Below are 23130 nucleotides of genomic sequence, written 5' to 3'. Positions count from 1 at the left end.
TACCAACACACTTTATACATACACTGTGTAGTCTCTCTCACTCTCTCACACACACACACACACACACACACACACACACACACACACACACACACACACACACACACACACACACACACACACACACACACAGTTCAGTACATGTAATGCATACAAGGTGCAGGTTTATGGTGAATGTAATTATTAACATGAAGTGAAATCACAAAGTATTTATTATTTATTATCTCACCTGTCAGTCATCTGCTGAATCCTCTGGTTAATGTCTGTGCTGTCAGTCACTTGTTTCAGCACAGTGTCCACACTGTGGAAATACACACAACACAACACACCACAATTACAACACAACACAACACAACACAACACAACACAACACAACACAACACAACACAACACAACACAAATACAACACAACACAACACAACACAACACAGACACATTTCAGTGTTGCAGTTTTAGGACAAAGTAAAACTCAACTCCAGTACTCGAGTATAAAGTATAAATACTCCTGGTCAAATATTACTACAAATGTGTACTTAAGATAAAGTAATGGAGTACTAGTGTATGTTTCAGTAGACTACAGTGAGGACTGTTTCTCTCCACCAGGACTTCACAACATGTTTATAGTTTGCTGTGAGATATGAAGTTTGCAGGAGATATTTTGGGTTCTGGGCCGTGAGAGGCTTTGTGAGGCCAAAAGGTGTGGATGAGGTGCGGGGCTGGACCGCCAGCCGAAACGAGACATAAGTGTACTTTAAACAGTGGTGGAAAAAGTACTCAAATGTTTTACTTAAGTAAAAGTATCAATACTGCACTGTAGAAGTACTCCGTTACAAGTAAACGTCAGGAATAAAACATTTACTTGAGTAAAAGTACAAAAGTATTGGTATCAAAATGTACTTAAAGTACCAAAAGTAAAAGTACTAAAATGTTTGAAAATAGCAGATCTACGATCTACTTTTTTTTTCACGGTTTTGGTCGGGTTTTGGTCGGGTTTTGGGGGGTTTTGGTCACCTAAATTCGGTTTATTCGGTTCGGGAGGGGGGGGCGGCCGCACCCCCCGCACCCCTACTTCCCGCGGTACTGTTGGAAATACTCTTGTAAAGTAAAAGTACCTCAAAATTGTACTTAAGTACAGTACTTGAGTAAATATACTTAGTTACACCACTGCTTTTTACTGTCTTAGAAATGCAGTGGAGTCAAAAGTACAATATTTGTCTCGTGCAGCGAAAGTCTTATCCAAAAATACAAATACTCAAGTAAAGTACAGTGCAGTACTCAAGTAAATGTACTTTGTTAGTGTCCACCTCTGGTCATTATCATCTTACTTGTCAGAAATCTGCTTGATCCTCTCAGAGTCACTGCTTCTCTCTGTCTCACTCTGGGCTTTGAGGAACTCCTTCTTCTGCTCGGTCTCCCATCTCTCAACTCTGTACGCCCTCCTCTCCTCATCTAACCATTGGGGAAAATGGTTAAATTATTATCATGCACCATCAACATAATTTACACAGTATCTCAGCAGCTGTGAGCTGAGGTTGGGCCTGTAGACAATGTCCCGTCCGTCCGTCCGTCCGTCCGTCCATCCATCCATCCATCCATCCATCCATCCATCCATCCATTCATCCATTCATTCATTCATTCATTCATTCATTCATTCATTCATCCATCCATCCATCCATCCATCCATCCATCCATCCATCCATCCATCCATCCATTCATTCATTCATTCATTCATCCATCCATCCATCCATCCATCCATCCATCCATCCATCCATCCATGCATTCATTCATTCATTCATTCATTCATTCATCCATCCATCCATCCATCCATTCATTCATTCATTCATTCATTCATTCATTCATTCATTCATTCATTCATTCATTCATTCATTCAGGCGCTCACAATAAAATAGACAGTTGTCAATGATTATCTTTTGATCTAGACTTCACCCAGTGGTCAAATCACACTATAACCTTTTACTAAAGATAACATGTGTTTTATTCTGTTTTATTTGATCTAAATCAAATACTGACCTCTACTGAAGGTCTGTAGAACCATGTTGGATGTGCTGGGAGACTCCCTGTGGATTTTCTTCTTTAAAAAAGAGAAGAAGAGATGAAGGTGGGAGAGGAAGATGAACGGAGGAGCCAAAACAGGACGGGACTGGTACTCCATGATGAGGTTGTAATGCTGGAACTTCCAGTAGTGGTCGCTCTTCTCCTGCACCGTCTCAAAGGTCTTGCTGCATGGAGGGTTGAAGGGACAAAACCAGTGTTGGGCAATATTACTTAGGAGAGTAATATGTTACTTATTACTCATTTGAAAAGTAATAATATTATATTACTTATTACTTGGAATCAAGAGTAATATATTACGTATTACTTTATATTACTTTCCCCGGAAAGTACAATAATTGGAATGGAACAATAATTATCCTTACAGGAACAACATCAATCTGAACTGCACACACTGGCTGCAGCCTCTCAAAAACTGAAACAATTAAGTAACATTTCTTAACCTTTTCAACATATCTTACACTGCAGTCAATATTAATCAGCCAAAGTGCAAGGGGGGGAGGAGAGAGGAGAGGAGATATAGAGCAGTGGTTCTCAAACTTTCTCGTGTCAAGGACCCCCAAATTGACACTTATTAGCCCGTGGACCCCCATTTCAAAAGATATGCCAGGGACCCCCATAAGAGAAGATTTTTTACGGCCCTAGCAGTGATTCTCAAACATTTTAATTTCAAGGATCACCAGTTTGACATGGATTAGGGCTACAGACCCCCATTTAATGGCATTTCTATCACTTACATTTTTTTTATTTTTAATTAGGCTCTGTCATGATTAATTGACCACATATATGAAGTTAAACAACTAAATTCTATCCGAACGATATCTTATAAGTAAATTCCGTGCCTCAAAATAGAAGTTTGAGAGCTTTTTGAAGTTAAAAAGGAGAAATACACGACGCAGTGGTCGCATACGGGTCATGCACTACGTCATAACTGTGCGCAGGCTGCGTGCTAAAAAGAACTGATCTGCAAGCTAAAAAGCATCTCTGTTGACGTAGGTTGATAGCTTGTAGATCTGCTCTATTTTTGCATGATGCGACAACTTGCCTCTACGAGAGACGGAGAGAGTACATATTAAATGAATGAATGAGCAAAAATAAATGACGCTCGTCATCAGTAACGAGTAACGAGGCCTTTTTTGTCTGAGTAATATGGTATAATATTACTCTATTGGCAGACTAATACCTTACTTTACTCGTTACTGGGAAAAGTAATAATATTGCAGTAATATATTATTATTAATTTGTTACTGCCCAACACTGGACAAAACAACAAACTGTTGATTGGAACATATTTGGGGTTGATTGGATCTTGCGTTCATCATATATGGTGTTTTGTTTTTAAGAGCTACACCACAGGTTTCCATCACGGACTGGTGCTGGGCGGTGTGTGTGTGTGTGCGCGCGTGCGTTTGTGTGTGTGTGCGCATTTGTGTGTGTGTGTGTGTGTGGGGGGGGGGGGGGGGAGTAGATCGCTCCACAACTCGGGTCCGCGGCCGTGCATGGACACGTACGTGCGCATACACGTTGGGGAGGCACTTGTCAGAATGTACATTATTTGTGTTCGCGCGACGGCCGTGTGTGTGTGTGTTGGCGACGGGGGACGGCTCTGGCCACATGAGGATGTACCGTGGTGTGTGTGTGTGTGTGTGTGTGTGTGTGTGTGTGTGTGTGTGTGTGTGTGTGTGCGCGCTTGTGACGGCTTGCGCGTGTGTGTGTGTTGGCGACGGGGGACGGCTCCAGTTGTTACATCTGTATATGCGCGGGTGTTTGTGTGTGTTCTGTGCCTCCACAACGCGGCGACGGGATGTGCGTGTGTGTGTGTGTAGCCTACACACTACAGAGTACAAGGTCACTTTCCATCCCTGATTAACTGTCTGTTTACAGCGGATAAGCCAAACTGCACACTTTGGGTGCTCATATCCCCCTACGGGTATGGTCTAGTACTGATAATTAGTGAAAACATGAACAGGTAGTCTCAAGGTCAGAGGACAGCGCCGTTTTAAACAATTGAGGAGATGATATTGACCGAATATGAACAGGTAGGTTGTTCCAGTCAGAAGGAGCTTAAAACCTAAAGGATATTTTGGAAACTGAATTATATACTTTTGGAACATCAAAGTAAACTTGTGCACAATGTCTCCAGTAAAATGATCCGTATACTGTTTGAGATACTGTTTGTAATTAAAGTAGATGAACTTCAACCAGTGCTGCTGTCGTCTTACTGTGGGAGATGGCAAGTTAAGGTTTTCATTTATGGTGCAATGATGAGTCATATAAGGACATTATACATGCCTACAAGGTTACTGTGGACCACACTAATGAGATGATGAGAGGAGAGAAGAGCTGAGTTCAGTAAAGAGAGACAGAGTAACATTAATGGAGTCACAGACAGACAGAAGGAAGGTGGCTAACAGGTACAACAGGGTTCCTACGTGAGCATGGCGATGAGCAGGTTGATGAGCAGTATGTTGGTGACCAGCAGGAAAAGCACCAGCAGAATGATCACCAGCCAGTTGTTGTTCACGCTCCTGCATGGCTCAGCACCGCCCTCTATCAGTTCCGTGATGTTAGTGCAGTCTAATCCCACTTTAATTAAAATAACAATATTAACAATATTAACAATAATAATAATAATAATAATAATAATAATAATAATAATAATAATAATAATAATAATAATCATAATGATAATAATAATACATTAAATGGTCGAATATTTCAACAGTCTCAAACTGAAATTCAAACTTACACATAAGATAAGTTTATGGTCCATGGCATTTTAAAGGTATTGTAAGTGATTTATACAATATATAGTTTTTAGTTAAAAAGTGAAATCTCTATATTGTGACAGTAATCATTGCTATAGAGCTGTGGTAACCGAACACACACACACACACACACACACACACACACACACACACACACACACACACACACACACACACACACACACACACACACACACACACACACACACACACACACCATCCTCATCATCAACAGGTCCATAGATGTGCAGGTAAGGTCTGTAGAACACTCGATGGATGATACGTTCTGGGTTGGGGTCGTAGGGATAGAGCAGCGCCTGATTGGCTACTCCGTATGCCACTATCCACACCCCCAGGAAGAAGAGGAATGAGAAGACATCTTTCATCTGAACAGAAACAAGACATTTAGTGTTTATTTATCCTGTTTGTGACCTTCCCTCCACTCTAGCTCCAGGATGAGGTCCCACTGTGTCCAGTTCTGGCTGAGGACGGACCGGTGGAAATTTCAAATCCTTTAACAAATATTGATGGGTTGAAACAAACTTTTAATATCGTAAATATAGTTTATATTTTTTTATATAAACTATAGAAAAGTTTATATTTAAACCTTTTATGATTTTTTCATAAATTAAAGGACGACTTCACCGATTTTCAACCTATCTTCATATAATTGGTCCTCACTAATACTCATGATAAAATGGTAAAAAAAAATTCTACTTGGTCTGTGTCTCAGAGGAGGGCTGTGGACAGTCCAGAAACCCGTCTACAAGTGACATCATCGTTAGGCATGAATTTCTTTCCAACAAGATTTCACATTTTTTATTTAGATTTTTATTAACACGAGAACAATGGCTTCTTTTATTGCATTGCAACTTTCCAGGAATAGAAAGCCTACAGTTTCTATTAGCTTGGATTCCCCATTGATGATGTCACTGGTAGACGGGACTCTGAACTGTCCACAGCCCTCCTCTGAGACACAGACCGAGTAGAAAAACATTGTACCATTTTATCATGAGTATTAGTGAGGACCAATTATATGAAGATAGGTTGAAAATCGGTTAAGTCGTCCTTTAAGGCCCTACTTCAATATTACAAGAGTGTCGCACAAACATTTTGAATATAGCCGATCTACCAGCTTGTAGATCGTCTATTTTCGCTATTTTACACTATTTTTAAGAGTGATAAAAGAGTGCAGTTCAGCTGTCACAGAGCACACCTCCTCTAGCCTGACACTCAGCCTGAATTTTTATTTCGTTTCACTCCATTATTCAGTCTGAAAGCCCTCTCAATGCAGCCGATTTCTGAGATGGGGGCGTGGCCAAAGTTTTTTTTTTTTCAAAGACTCTTTGGCGATTGGTTCATACTGGATTATCCCGATCCCGATTCGTCGTACAGATTTTCAACCGAGAAACACCCGCCTTCGACAGCGTCACCAGACCCTGAATGCGAGGCAAACGATTCAGGGGGTGGAGCCAGGCTACACCTCCTCTACATATTAAAGGCTTATTAGTAATGTTTTAAATCCTATCTGAGAACTGTCGACGTCACATTGAAAAACTAAATTAGAACTGTGGACGATACATTGAAAAACTAAATTAGCATAACACTGCTAGTTGGAAGAAGGAAGAATCACTCCTGTCTTTGACAAATAACCAATCCTACTTACAGTTTGCATACCGTACACACACACACACACACACAAACAACGATAACAAAAAATAATACACAGCTCGTCGACTTCTCCCTGTGTGTTTTGACTTGTGCTAATGACTTTGACTCATCTACTTTTTTACTCATCATCTATGTACAAGGATGTGAAGAGAGAGGTTAATTAGGAGAAAAAAAGATGTTCAACAAACGACCTGGGGTGAGAGTACCATAGACATATAAAGGTAGACGCCTCGTTCGGCTCTGAAGCGTTTGTATCTCGGGCGCGCTTCCTGCTTCCGCAGGGCTGTCGTGTGCGTCACAGAAGCGGAAGTTCGGTAGGCCAATCAGAGGCGGAAGACGGAAGAGCCGCCGTGTATTGCGATACAGGTCGCCCCAATGAACTGCTGAGGCCAATGAGGTATCTAGGTTTCTAATATCTATGGAGAGTACTGCTGCCGATGGGGCAGCAACTTCCTTTAGGTCTTAAAATCAAAGCACATACCGTAGTGACTAAATGAGCCATTTAAAAGTTTGTTATAACCGATCAATAACCTCTTCCTTTTCAGAAATACAACTAAACAGACATCTGTAGAATTGCTGGACTACATTTACATTTTGAAATCGATGTTCAGAAAAAGGTAAGAATTGGACATTGTCTTCCCTCCGCCATGCAGAGCTTGACACATCAGGATCTCATCCCGGAGCTCGAGAGGAGGGAGACGTCACAAACAGGGCTAGTATTCATTATGATATCAGTGACCAATGCGACCCTCACAGCGTGACAAAATAACATTAAAATCTGTCTTATATCTTACCATCTTGCCAACAATGATGATTTTTGGTCCCATCTCTTTGTGAACGGCGAAGAAGTGAATGAGACGGAGTGTGAAGACCATGTAGTCGATACACAGGACACATCGCCCAACGTCATAGGACCGCTCAAACATCCTGAAGCACACGAGCAGAATAAATACATTTTAACTCATTTTAACCAAACTCCTATTTTTAGGATTTCAAGATTATCATGACTGTTCCGGGCATTTCTCTTAGTTCTCTATTTACTTCATGGTGTTAATGGACAGGCATTATAGGCATGTTTCCACGTATGTGATCGAGTAGATGGCAGTGTCACTTCTGTGGTCCATGCATGCAGACTATATTTAACACTGAAATATCAACATGAATTTTAGAACGAAAGTCAAATTTAGTGACTAGAACGAAAAAAAAGTATTTTCATTGCCAATTCAGGTTGCCATAGAGCCTGCAAACTTTGGGAGACAGTTATAGACAACTGGAATGGTATATGAGAAACGTGACTGATACATCTTGATCACATGACTTCAGATTTAAATATCTACCGATTTGTGTGAGTTTTGGGCAAAAGATGTGGGAGTTGGAGAAAAAAGTCTGTTTTGAAGAAAACACAAAATAGTGGACAATCTAGTCTGGCACAAAGGACCAATGGGTCCTTTTTTATTGTACGACCTACGGTTCAAGAGTTATAGGTAGCACCAACAAGAGGCCATTTTGAGAAAGGTGTGGAGTTTCTTCCTTGGCCTACTGGGAGTTTCACAGTAATTGAATGCTGTGTTCAAGATTTGTGGCATTTTGAGCAAAACAGGCCCCTCCCGCTAACTTTGAAAGCCAATTATAGCCAATCCAAATGGAGTCTGAAACATCTGACAGATAAGTCGTGATCAAGTGATCACAGAGATCATGTGTACGATGTGTGTGTGAGTTGGACAAAATCAGTGTTGTTGCAAAAAGTGTGTTTTGAAGAAAACAGTGGCAAATTGTGCCAGGCGGAAATGGACGAAATCTATATGGGGAGTTACGCTGGACTGACGGACGGACGGACGGACGGACGGACAGTTAGCAAAAGAGGAGGCCAGAAGGCACTATGTGGAGTAGCTGAATAATCTAAATAAATAAATCACAAATATAAACTAGTCAATAATCACTACTGTATAACTGGCAGCCATAGGCTCATGTTTAATATCTTTACCTCGTATTTCATTGTGTTGTAACGTTACACACACCAATATGATCACATGGTGCTGGAGTCTAATGAACACTTGAGCTCCATTAATGACGATTATGGGTCCTGATGCCAAAGTCATTACCCACACAATATTTACTGTTTTTTGTTGTTGTTTTCTGTCCTTGCTTATGTCACAATCTGGAGTACTATACCTGAATAATGTGTACCAACCTGCAGATGAGACCAATAATGAACAGAAGGATGGCAGTGAGGTCATACATGTTCCAGACATCCTGCATGTAGAGCTTCATCCTCTTGCGTGAAGTCATGTCACGCATGATGAATGCCTGAAAGTTCATAAACACATCAATCAAACTGAATCAAGCTGATAAACAATCAACTGAATGTGTCACATGCACAGGCAGCCTATCATTTATGTTTCACCCATTTCAATTTAAATGGGCCCCGCCTCCCTCAGGGGCCCCCAACTGACCATCAGTCACTGACTCACAGAACCCCCCAGATGTTCGTAAACACACCTGCATTATTGTGTGCAGAACTGTTCCCACCAGCAGCTTTCAGAGCACATTCATAAGAACTAGATTTTCAGTCAGCCACGTGGACGGTCACTGAGTTATTGACATTTGAAGTGTTAAACACTGCTGTAGTGCCCAATTTAGGTTTTTTGGTTTGACTATTTTCATGGCAGACCCCTGAACAGTGTTTGTGTCCAGTTTGGATGTGGCAGGTCTGAATGTTACGTTTGGGTCCACGGTCTGCTGCGGTCGGTCCACCCACCCTCTAGACTAATGAAATATAGCTGTCACATGTAACCACATGTAGGCTGCCTTACATTACAGCTGTGGCAACGTTGCAGGCAGTGAACATATTGAACTTAAATCCCCCTAAACAGTGTGGACAAAAATAAAATATTCAAAATTGTCTGAAAAAGCTGATTAGCTAAGAAGCTGTTTTTCAAATATTGGTTGGAACTTAGAAGCTCTCAAAAGGTAACGCCCAAATGCATCCTGCTTATCAAAATAAAAATTAAAGGTAGGGTAAGTGATTTACTTTGGTTAAATTAAGAGTTAAATAGCTCTATATTCTGATAGTACTCATTGCTATAGAGTGTTTGTTCAGTAAAAGGAGTCTCCTTGTCTCTCCAGCTCTTTATAAAACAGAAAATGCATTTTCGTTTCAGTTTCAGTTTCATTTCCAATTTTATCCAATCAGGACAGAGAACTCAATCAGGACATAGATTAAACAAGTGCAATTGGAAGTGATGACACTAAGAAATGAGCAGGCAAAATTGGAACTGGAACACTATAAAAATGAAGCTTAAAATTGGTACTTTCTCCTGATTGGCTGAGATTTTGACACCTACCGGAAAATGTATTTTCTGTTTATTAAAGAGCTGGAGAGACATGGAGACTCCTGTTACTGAACAAACACTCTATAGCAATGATTACTATCAGAATATAGTGCTTTAACCTTTAAAAAAATACTTTTTGTTTTAACCCAAAAATATCACTTACCCTACCTTTAAAACACCAAAATACAGCAATTAGATAGAGAAAATAATTCTCATATATATATATATAAAAGAGAAAATAATTCTCATATATATATATATAAAAGAGAAAATAATTCTCATATATATATATAAAAGAGAGAGAGAGAGAGAGAGAGAGAGAGAGAGAGAGAGAGAGAGAGAGAGAGAGAGAGAGAGCTTGTGCATCGGATTTCTTTTTGATATGTTTTGTAAACATAGGGCAAAGTTACATAATATGCCTTTAATGACACAATTCAAACATCATTCCACTGTTGTACTTTATGTAGGTATTTATTGGATGAGAGGAGAGTGTGTGTTAACACAGGAAATGCTCACCTCATAGATCTCCTCACAGAAGAAGTTGAACACCCAGAAGTACAGCACATATTCACTGATGGACGGCCCACTAGGGGGCGGTGGCTTAAAGTCCACCAGCAGCACGTAGGCAAACAGGAAGAGGAAGGGGAAGTACATCACTGCGTTGCCCAAAAAGGAAGTGACGGGAGCACTCCAGAACTGACGCCATCTTGATACGACAAAGGAAGGCTTGGGCTCCTCTTTTGGTTCCCTGCAAGGTGGAGCATCATCATAAACCCACTCAACTTAGTCTTAAACAAAGTGAATTAATGTATAGTTTTAGTAACAAGTATAATATGCATATGGGACAACAAGTGTGTTATTGTGTTAAACATGTAGGGCTGGGTGCTAACCTGTAGGAGATGAGGTTGGTGTAGCAGAGTGGAAGGCAGAAAAGGGTGAGAAGGACTTTCCACACTGCTGTGTCCTTCTCCATGTCACCCCGCCAAGCCTTAGACAGCAGAGACTGAGAAGCAGAACGGTTTGTTTTAGCGGTTTCTGTAGGGTCATGAGTTCATGGTCCCCACGCACACACACACACACACACACACACACACACACACACACACACACACACACACACACACACACACACACACACACACACACACACTGAGGGGGCGCCAAACGGCCGTGCATTTTTGGGTCATTATATTATCAGAAATAGTCAAAGGTAGTCAAGAAAAAAGGTGGAGAACCACTGTGTTAATGTGATACACAGATGTGTATTTGATTTACTTAAGTTACAGTACAAGTTATAAAACCATTTCAGGCTAAACTAATAGGATTAACTAAGTTAGATATGACTAGAACATAAAACCTTTTCCTTGTTCTGCACTAATAGATTATGTCGTCACCAGAACCAACAATTATAAACAAACATGTTTTACAGCGCTTGGCCAGCAGTCTATAAGAGTGAGTGAGTGAGTGAGTGAGTGAGTGAGTGAGTGAGTGAGTGAGTGAGTGAGTGAGTGAGTGTGTGTGTGTGTGTGTGTGTGTGTGTGTGTGTGTGTGTGTGTGTGTGTGTGGTTCTAATCAGTGCCACTAAGCACGCTGCCAGGAGGCCACAGAAAATTTTACTTGGAATCCAGACTGATTCACTACGTTTTTTTTTTTTGTATTTTCACTGCACTTCTCAGTCTGTCAGTCTTCCTTTCAGAACGTCACCTGTTATGTAGAAATGTCATTTCTGATTGGATAGTGCTCAACGAATCACAGTAGGAAGTGAAATGACTTGAATTTTACATTGGAAGGCTCTGGTCCCGCCCCGCCCACAGACCAATCAGAACCTTTCACACAGGAAGAGTCCCAGACTGAGAAGTGAAGTGAAAAAACAAACAGACGCTGAACGTAGAGATTCAGTCTGGATTCCAGACTGACAGAAATATGTGCCTCCACTATTTTCACTTTTCTCTTTTAAATGTAATATTATAATTAGAGTTAAAGTCATTAAAGTGGCTGAAACCAGCCAGACAGAGATGGACCAACCTCTAATCCATCATGGTTGAAGAAGAGGTGTGATTCAACAGCTATGCCCATCTTGAAGCAGTTTGTGTTCCAGACTGGAGACTCTCTGTTGAGCAGCTCAAAGGAGTAACTCTCATTGCTCTGGTACCATGAGCTCAACAGACCTGAGGTTAGGAAGACGGCACACAGGACAATCATAAGAAAGACATACTATGTATTTATTGGAAATAATTAGAATGACAATATATTGATATTTATATATGAAACATATAATTCCATTCCATGTTCCAATGTTTCCAAAGTTGACATAGTCTCCATAGGACTTTTGGTCAAGTCTGATTTACCCCCTGCTGTACCCCCCACTCAACGTTTATTGGCACCCATCCCCAATGGCAATTACAAATGCGGCTCCTGTGCACAATGCAACAGTACTTACAAATGCCACAAGTTTAAGCACCCACATTCTGGTAAAAGTATCCCCATCAGAGGTGTAATCACCTGTACAACAAAAGCCGTCATCTATCTACTCACATGCCTGTGTGGCAAAGCATATGTGGGAATGACGACACGAGAACTTAAGGCTCGTATAGCAGAGCACCGCAGCACCATTAGGTGCAAGAACATGAACTACCCTGTTGCCGCTCACTTTGTGGAATCCAACCACCCCGTTGCTTCCTTACATTACATTGGGATAGAAAAGGTCCCTGTACCAAGAAGAGGGGGAGAGATAGACCAGTTACTTTTAAAACACGAGGCTTTCTGGATTCAGTCTCTTAAAACTCTTACCCCGTTTGGCCTAAATGTAGATTTTGACCTTAAATCATTTTTATAAAAATAAAAAATACTTTTGTATAAATACGCTTTTAACCCTATGACTTTTTCCCCCTCTGATTCGCAGGCGGCCTATCCCCACCTCAGAGGCTCAGAATTATATAGGGGACATGAATAAAATTCAGGACATGTTATTTGTTTATTTCTTTACCTCCCTTGACTGTATCTGATTCCTACATTAATGTGTATTGCAAAGATTGCTATATGGTGCTATTTTCTTTATTTTCTTTATTACATGTATGTATTTGGTAAAAAAATCGCATATATATTTATTTGTCAAATTGGCAAGGAACTAACCTTCCACACACTCACCAGTAGAGTGGTTAGTCATGAGGGATAATCCCTCCTTAATTATTCAGGAATATGAGACAACACTTGATCCTGATGGCCCATCACAGGGACATGGCCCATTAGAACCTGTGTCCTCCAAGTTTATTGTGATTGGCTGTATGACTCTCAGGCACCATATTTAAGTGTCACTTGCATGTTGCTCTGTATACCTTGAAGAAGGCAGTTGTGCCAAAACGTTGGTAATTTTTACTCTGCGTCCTATAATAAATTGTTGCACTTTTGTTATAACAGTGTTTGCGGCCACTTTTTGTCTTTTGACAATTTACCTTTAGATTTTTCTGCCGTGAGCCAGCACCACTATAAGGACCTGGTGTGCGTAGCATCTTTGTGCATAGTCTCCATAGGAGCCACAACCTAAAAACTTCAGTTTGATGATTTATTCAAGGTCTCACCATGTGCCAGTTTCTCAAACTTCTGTGCCGACTCTTTCATGGAAAGTTTGGTGTCCGTCTGTGTTTCCAACTCTGACATCTCTCTAAGCATCTTACAGGCACTCAGAGCATTCAGCACTGACTCCTCTGCCTGAGAGAGAGAGAGAGACAGAGACAGAGAGAGAGAGAGAGAGAGAGAGAGAGAGAGAGAGAGAGAGAGAGAGAGAGAGAGAGAGAGAGAGAGAGAGAGAGAGAGAGAGAGAGGAGAGAGAGAGACAGAGACAGACAGACAGACAGACAGACAGACAGACAGACAGACAGACAGACAGACAGACAGACAGACAGACAGAGGGACAAAGGGCTCATTATAGACTCTCGACTCTACAATAATAATTTTAAATAAATCTTCAGCCTTCTGTGAGCATCAGGTGTTTTACCTCCTGCTCCCAGAAGCAGACAGCCATGTCACTGTAGTTCAGTAGGACAGCCAGGATAAAGAGATGAGTCCAGGGGGATTCACAGGGCTGGTTCCTGTATGAACGTTCTCCTTTCAGCATCTCTCTGACATCCTGAGGAGAGAAGAACAGAACTATGAAGAGGAAATGGAAAATGAGCATTAACCCATTAAGGCCTGAAGCCGAATCTACATGTCTCCTAAATCCCAACAGTTTTCTGAATTGCATGTTTCTATATCAGTGGTGCTCAATCTTTTTCATGTCAAGGACCCCCACAATGATATGTATTTGGCCACGGACCCCCATCTCAAAATATTTTGTTCCAGCTAGGGACCCCCAGAAGGAAAGATTTGAGTTTAAAATGTTCGCTTTAAAAATATATATATATTCAAAGATTTGCACACATTTTCACGTTTTTTCAAAAATAGCAGATCTACAAGCTCATAGCGCGGCACTCGGTGCCGCGCTATGAGCTTGTAGATCTGCTATTTTTTTTATAGCCAAAATGTAAAATAATGCTTTTTAGCTCATATCTAAAAGTGACACAGATCTTCACAGTCTTAATGGGTTAAAGGCCCAATCTGGGATGGTTTTGAACTGATATATTAGGCTTGTGTTCCTAAACAGTTTGATTTGCAATTGGAAAAATTTGCAAATATTTAACCCCATCATGAATCAAAATATATGTATGTTTTACTCCAATGTTTACAAACATTAAACAGAATACAGAAAACACAGCTTAGAAATCATTTATATGTTGTCTATAGTGTTAGAAATTGTATCATTTATATCACTGATCAGGCCTTCATTGACTTAAACTGAAGAAAGCAGTTATTTACTTTAATTGAATAAAACAAACTGTGTAACAGATTATTATCATATTAAAGCATAGTAGAGGTTACTAACTATTAAACTGCTATTAACCCTTAGACCCTATTACCGGAGTCCCCCAGGGGTCATTACTAGAGCCCCCTAATTATTTACCTCTACACTAATTATCTTCACCGAAAATAGACGATCTACCAGCTCACAACACGCCACAACACTGCACGTTGAGAACTTGTAGATCTGCTGCTGAGGGTTCAACCCCAGAACAGGGACACTAGTGTTCACGTTTAAAGAGAGGATGAAAGAACATAACAGTATTATATATTCAGAAGAATACCTCCAGAGCCTTCTTGTCAGAGGTGAAGTCTTCTAGACCCAGAACAGTGTAGTAGAAAGGCTTCACATCAACCTTTAACTTCTTCAACACACCTGACACCTGGAGAGACAGAGAAGAGACAAAGAAGAGGAAATAAGACAATCCTGTCACAAAGGACACATTTCCTCTCAAATCAAGTGGCTTTGAACTATTGCTTTCTTTCTTTTTTCTTCAGAAAAAAATATTCATACAGTATATTATATAATGTCATCTTTATAATTCTGTTGAACATATTATGTTCAACAGAATTATAAAGATTACATTATTCACCAATACATTACAGATTTGCTTTATATTCAAAGTAGATTGTTGTTGATTAATTCCCCCTCCACCAAACTTACAACATTAACCCATTAAGACCGGGAACGCATCTGTGTCATTTTTAGATTCCTTTGGCTATTAAAAAATAGCAGATCTACAAGCTCATAGCGCGGCACCGAGTGCCGCGCTATGAGCTTGCAGATCTGCAATTTTTTTTCAAATAGTGAAATATTGTGCAAATCTTTGATTTTAAAAGTGAACGTTTTTAACTCAAATCTTTCTGGGGATTCTACAAATGTCTTCTAAATCCTAATAATTTTTCTTTTTGTTGAAAAAACATATGTTGTCATAATATCAGTGGTTGTCAAACTTTTCCATGTCAAGGACCACCTAAATTATATGTATTTGGCCACAGACCCCCATAGCGCGGCACCGAGTGCCGCGCTATGAGCTTGTAGATTTGCTGTTTTTAAATAGCCAAAGTTAAAGTATAAAATTATGGTTAAAGTGGTGACACAGATGCGTTCCCGGTCTTAATGGGTTAAGTAGTGAAGGTCATCTCCTCAGAACCACTGATCAAGGATTATAATATAGATTAGTCTGAACCTAAACCCACCTCAAACAGGCTGATCTCTTCCAGAGAGTCAAGGTCTGAGGATCCCAGTCGCTCCTTCAGGCGTTCCAGTAGCAGCTTGTAGACCAGTGTGTCTTCATCCACTCTGATGTAGAGTTCCTCCAGGAGGCCATAAGTCAGGTATTCCTCCATGTTGAACTCCTTCTCAATGAACAGACGTACAAACTGTGTCATGTCATAGGTCAGTGCGAACATCATGCATTCCTTCATGCCTTCATCCTGTTGGACACAGTGGAGGTCAAACAGGGACAGGTTATCTAACTGTTTTTAAGCTGTAGACCAGAAAACTAAAAAGGGAAAATAATATGTAGACAATATTGACATTTCTGTGTAATTCCTTATCCTAAAATATATGCACAAAATATCTCTGTGTGTGTGTGTGTGTGTGTGTGTGTGTGTGTGTGTGTGTGTGTGTGTGTGTGTGTGTGTGTGTGTGTGTGTGTGTGTGTGTGTGTGTGTGTGTGTGTGTGTGTGTGTGTCTCAGTGGTGGAAAAAGTACTGACATTTTTTACTTAAGTAAAAGTATCAATACCATAATGTAGAAGTACTCTGTTGCAAGGGCCTGTGTTCAAAATGTTACTTGAGTAAAAGTACAAAAGTATTGGCATCAAAATATACTTAAAGTACCAAAAGTAAAAGTACTAAAATGTTTGAAAATAGCAGATCTACAAACTCACAACGCCTCACGACACGTTGTGAGCTTGTAGATCGGCTATTTTCAAATAGCCTAGGTATACAATAGGTCTAAAGTGGTTAATGTATGTTTTATAATATCATAATGTATATCTGCAAAGTAACTAGTAACTAAAGTTTTCAAATAATTGTAGTGGAGTAAAAGTACAATATTTGCCACTGAGGTGTAGTGGAAGTTAAAGTATTGAAAATGGGAAATACTCAAAAGTAAAAGTAAAAAATCCTCAAAAGTGTACTTAAGTAAAGTACTTGAGTAAATGTACTTAGTTACTTTGAACCACTGGGGTGTGTGTGTGTGTGTGTGTGTGTGTGTGTGTGTGTGTGTGTGTGTGTGTGTGTGTGTGTGTGTGTGTGTGTGTGTGTGTGTGTCAATCAGTAAGTCATTTCAAATCTACAGTAGTAATATGTCTGAACCACTAGGTGGCAGTATTCACATACAGTGAATATACCTGTACAGTATGTGTGACTTCAACATTCAGGTATTCAGTGGTGGAAAAAGTACTCAATTTGTTTTACTTAGGTACAAGTATCAATACTGCAATGTAGAAATACTCTGTTACAAGTAAAAGTCCATAATTAAAAATGTACTTGAGTAAGAGTACAAAAGTATTGGTATCAAAATGTACTTAAAGTACCAAACGTAGAAAGTAGTCATTATGCTGAATGTCCCATTTAAAAATGTTTTTAATGTATAAAAATCTTTTAAAAATAGCAGATCTACAAGCTCACAATGCGTCGCGATGCGACACATTGTGAGCTTGTAGATCTGCTGTTTTCAAATGGACAAAATGTATAGGGCTGAAGTGGTTAATGTATGTTTTGTAATAATAATCAAAGTAACTAGTAACTAAAGTTTTCAAATAATTGTAGTGGAGTAAAAGTACAATATTTGCCTCTGAGATGTAGTGGAGTAGAAGTAAAAGTACTGAAAATTGGAAATACTCCAGTTAAGTAAAAGCATCTAAAAATTGTACTTAAGTAGTACTTGAGTAAATGTACTTAGTTACTTTACACCATTGCAGGTATGTTGTGATGTTGTTTCTCACCGTCCAGTTGATGTTGATGTCATCATCACTGATGTCATCATCACTGATGTCATCATTGAAGAGCTCAGTGCTGGCAAAGTCCACTCTGTTCCATCTCATTGCTAGAATCAGCTCCTTACTGTAAGGGAAGGTATCACCTGATGCACGGTGCTTACTGGCTACACACACACACACACACACACACACACACACACACACACACACACACACACACACACACACACACACACACACACACACAATGTTAAATGAACATCATAATTAGTGGAGGAACCAAAAGCCCAAAAGTTGACTCTACCTCTCCCCGGGGTAGAACAAATGTGACATTGTTTTTTCATATCTTTGACCCATTTAAACCGGGAACGCATCTGTGTCATTTTAGATTTCTTTCGCTATTCAAAAATAGCAGATATACAAGTTCATAGCGCGGCACCGCGATACGAGCTTGTAGATCTGCTATTTTTTTTAAATCATGAAAATGTGTGCAAATCTTTCAATATATATATATGTATATTTTTCAAAGCGAACATTTGTAACTCAAAACTTTGCTTCTGGGTATTCTACAAATGTCAGTTCTTAAAAAAAACTTACGTTGCTATAGTGGTGCTCAAAACGTTTTCATGTCAAGGAACCCCAAAATTATATGTATTTGGCCACGGACCCCACATCTCAAAATATTTTGTTCCAGGGACCCCCCAGAAGCAAAGATTTGAGTTTAAAATGTATACATGTTGAAAGAGTTGCACACATTTTTCAAAAAATAGCAGATGTACAAGCTCATAGCGCGGCACTTGTTTTACTTTTACTACTCTTCTATCAGGGATAGAACTAAAGGAAACATTGTTAGTTTTTTTCCTACCGTGGGGAGAGGTATCTATAAAACAAAGGCCCTTTTTGAGTGTTTGTTCCTGCACTAAATGTGCTGTAACCCACAGTGTTTCATCTCCCAGAAGTAAAGACTATTAAATATCATATTAATTATTGTTCTATATTGTACCTGGCATCAGGGCTTTGATCATGACTGTATCAAAGTCTTCTGGTTTCTCCTTCTCTTCATGGTAGAAAGTTATCAGCTTCCTGTTCAGGTAGATGCTCTGAACCTGAGGGTCAAGGTCAAAGGTCACAGCATGGGCAAATTAAAAATGCAATGCAATTACATCAACTGTAAACAGAAACTTGTAAGACTTTATGATATTCTGATGGCATTTAGTGTAAACACACACACACACACACACACACACACACACACACACACACACACACACACACACACACACACACACACACACACACACACACACACACACACACACACACACACTTTATATCTGCAAAGTAACTAGTAACTAAAGCTGTCAAATAATTGTAGTGGAGTAAAAAATAAAGTACTGAATATGGGAAATACTCCAGTAAAGTAAAACATCCTCAAAAGTGTACTTAAGTACAGCACTTGAGTAAATGTACTTAGTTACTTTACACCACTGCCATTTGGTTTCATTTTACACTCAAGAGTTAAAGATCTATAAGGGTCCATTTGGTTACCAACTCTCCATCATTTAGCTGGGGACCACCTGGAACCCCCTCAAGGACCACTGGTGGTCCCCGGACCACTTGTTTAGAGGAATAGCAATGAGACGATGAAATGTCTTTGTATTATTGTGTATATTATTGATATTTATACCACACTGTGGATTGTTATAACCAGAATATACAGAAAAAAGGCATATTTTGGACATAGTTAGAATGGTGATTAATAATGATTAATTAATGTTTAAGCTGTGATTAATATGATGATTTTTTTTATCGTTTGACAGCCCTAGTATACACACACACACACACACACACACACACACACACACACACACACACACACACACACACACACACACACACACGTAATGTATGATATGTTTCTTGTGTCACAGACAGTGTGCTTTGACCCTTCTCTGGACATTCTCTAAACCGATAAATGTCCAGAGCTTTATCCATCTGATCACTGTTTTCACTCTATTAAGGATAAGGATAATTCCTTTTAACAGGTCGTTCATGAAAGTCCTTGTAGTCTTGTTTCCAATGAGAACCTGTGAGCAATTAGGGGTTAAGAGTCTTGCTCAGGGACAAATTTAATTTCATCGACACATATGCTAATCTGGCCTGGAATCGAACCTGGGGCAACCAGGGCCCCTGGCTCCCTAGGCAGGCTCACTAACCATTCAGCTATGGCCGCCCCCCCTAAGACCCTCCCCCATCACTATAACATAGTTCTGTTCTGAATATTTAGATTCCATTTCAAAACGCCCGTTTCACCCGACAAGCCACCAGCCTCCGCTCTCCCCAGTGGATTTACAAATAATTATCTGCCTGTGATTGGCTACAGGTTCAGCCTCATCACTGTGAACCAATCACTGCTCTTACCCAAGCCCCCAGAACCCAGTGGTTGCATTGAAGCGAAATGGACATGCTGGCCATTCGTAGGTACTGCAGCTTAAACGGACGGGGCCACTGCACAATGTACGAGCGAAAACTGTTTTGACCAATGGGCTCGACTCACGAGCTTGCGCACGGGGCCGCGCACCTCTGTGACGTAAAACGCGTCACTTCTGTGACGCAGAACGTGTCACAGTGGCTCCAAATAGGCTACGCCCATCACACTTTCCAACCCGGAAGAAGGGGTGAATTCGCTTCATGCGCTGAGTGAGCAACTCAATGCAAGTGGATGGGAGGGGATTTCAGGTGCCCTCTCTATTATTTATAACTCTATGCTCTTACCTGTTCAACAAGTTGATCTGTCAGGGCTTCAGAAGGGAAGTGTTTCCTGATCACTTCTGTCACTCTAGTGACATCAACACTATCAGAGGCAGGTGATTGGTTCTCCAAGATGTCACTCAAGAGGTCAGCCACACCTCCTGAACCTGCCAGCACCAACCAGGGTGTGGAGTTCTTCAAAGACACGCCCACCCTCTGATGAAGATATGAGAAGCACGCACGCACACACACACACACACACACACACTTGTAATGCTCCAGGCACATAAACGTCAAGTTATATTGTATACAATCATTGTAATTAGGGATGCACCGAATATTCGGCCATGGAAACATATTGTCCGAAAATGGTTAGAAAATGCATTTTTGGCTGAAGTTTTATCACCGAAAAAATATCACAGAATGTGTAGAAGTCATACACAAACAGCACAATCCGATCGGCGATAGGTAAAAAAACGTTGTAGGGAGAGAGAAGTATACATCAGTGGCGTCTCTCTCACACACTGTTGTATGGAGGAGCTGCTTCTCTCTGAGCCCAGCTGACATTCCTCCCCCTCCCCCCTCACACACACACACACACACACGACAGCACCGTCTCAACTTGAAGGAATAGCCTACTAACTTTGTAACCAAGCTTTGCTGTTGTCATCTTGAATTAACCAAACTAGAATCCACATGTCAGAGGGTGTAAGTTAACATTAGTAGGTTAACCAGCGCTAGTTAAGAGGCTACGTGGCGCAAGATAATTAACACCAGTGGACTGGGAACTTTTGTTTCCTCTGGTGGTCCAGCCTGGGATATGCCCACAGACTGGTTGTTAGAGCGGGGTTCCAAAACTTGGGATGCCCAGAAACGAGGCAGGAGGGCTGGCAGAGTGTTGTGCTGTCTCTGCTATGATTGTCAGCCGCCATGTGGAGACACTGCTGCTTGTGCCCATGGATGGCTGGGTGGGACACATGACATGCTTGTTTTTATCATGAGGACATATGACTTGACTTTGTGGATGTAACCTTTGCTGCACCGTAATATTTGTGTCCTTGTATACATTTCCTTTTGTGTGGACATAAATAGATTGTTAAAATGTGTGTCTCTCTCTCTCTTTCTGTCTTTCTGAAATGAAACTGAAAGTAACTTCTCAGTGGCAGGCCTAATATTATTAATTTATTTTGACTATGTGCATTAATGCAGCTGCAGACATTATATTGCCTTTTATTAGGCTATTCAATATTTGTTTTAATGTGTTGAATTAATATTTCTTTAATTTGCAATCATTCAACTGTATGGCATGCTAATGTTTTCAGACATATTGTATTTATTTTATGTTATTTATTTTTTCTCAATATAAACCCATTATAGTGATGATACTTGGCCATAATCATGTAGCTCTACAACAGAGGCACAGCCATGACAGCATTGGTACAATATATATATATATATATATATATATATATATATATATATATATATATATATATATATATATATATATATATATATATTTTTTTTTTTATCATTTTCGGCCTTTCGGTATTCGGCCAAGTGTTTCCTATATTCGGTTTCGGACAAGAATTATCCTTTCGGTGCATCCCTAATTGTCATGTAAATGATATTGGATGAATGAATATTGTATTAAGAAGCAGTGATTGTACCTCCAGCATGGAAAGCTCTCCTGATATGAGCATGTTGAGGACAGGAATGTTAATTCTGCTGCTGCTCTCTGTAAGAAAAATATGAATTTGATTAAATCATAACTCAACTGGGAAATGATCTCCTTTCTCATTGCTCTATGTACAGTACAGTTCATTTATAGCTATAGCACACTGATCACACTATCATAGTTCTACATATCTCATATGTGAATATATCCATATATATACCCCCCCCCCCCCTCTGGAATGCACTCCCCAACCACCTCAGAAATGCCCCTTCCCTCATCTCCTCCAAAACCTCACTCAAAACCCACCTCTTCAAGATAGATTTTCCCAGCTGATGTCTGGTTAAGATGCCTCTCCAACCCATGCTTAACCCTTTTTCTTTTTAATGTAGCTTATTACTTATCTTTAATTGTTTTTCCTCTTAATACAGTTGGTTCCTTCTTTTTCTTTATGTAAAGCGACTTTGGGTACTTAGAAAAGTGCTGTATAAATCAATATATCATCAATCATAAATAAAATATTATCATTATTATTATTATTATTATTATTATTATTAGTATCATCACTTTAATGTTGCAGCTGGTAAAGGTGGGTCTGATTTTAATTACTTCTTACTAATATATATCCCGCCCCCCCTCTGGAATGCACTCCCCAACCACCTCAGAAATGCCCCTTCCCTCATCTCCTCCAAAACCTCACTCAAAACCCACCTCTTCAAGATTTTGGGTACTTTGGGTACTTATTATTATTATTATTATTATTATTATTATTACCCTTATTATTATTATATTTCTGTCATTTCTATTAGATTTCTCAAGTGTACATTTGACCTCAATGGTTAATCTGGCATCAAGAGGAAGTGTACAGTGCAACCTGGTTCTGACTTGAAACATTAAATATTATCTTCACTTTGTGGACACATTAGTTTCCACTGGAGCCTGAAGGCTTCCTGTCACTTTCATCGATGGAATATAACTTTACCATGTATATATGAATGAATATAACATGAATATAA

General features: G+C 39.9%; 1 pseudogene across 1 annotated transcript; it reads right to left on the bottom strand.

Moving 5' to 3' along the window:
- Positions 1 to 2014: 2014 nt before the first annotated feature.
- Positions 2015 to 22166, bottom strand: LOC308105232 (transient receptor potential cation channel subfamily M member 5-like; annotated as a pseudogene). The gene is made up of 15 exons (XR_013935016.1): positions 22110 to 22166; positions 20464 to 20655; positions 18692 to 18794; positions 17695 to 17852; positions 15938 to 16174; positions 15022 to 15120; positions 13839 to 13970; positions 13423 to 13552; positions 11870 to 12012; positions 10361 to 10847; positions 8704 to 8819; positions 7307 to 7439; positions 5059 to 5227; positions 4506 to 4659; positions 2015 to 2240 (listed from the first exon to the last, which is right to left on the bottom strand). The product of XR_013935016.1 is annotated as a transient receptor potential cation channel subfamily M member 5-like (transcript).
- Positions 22167 to 23130: the final 964 nt, after the last annotated feature.

The sequence above is a fragment of the Gymnoscopelus braueri genome (genome assembly GCF_963280865.1).
Source record: "Gymnoscopelus braueri genome assembly, chromosome: 17".
NCBI classification, from domain to species: Eukaryota; Metazoa; Chordata; class Actinopteri; order Myctophiformes; family Myctophidae; genus Gymnoscopelus; species Gymnoscopelus braueri.
The sequence above is the reverse complement of the archived record's forward strand: the minus strand, read 5'-3'. Positions and strand labels throughout refer to the sequence as shown.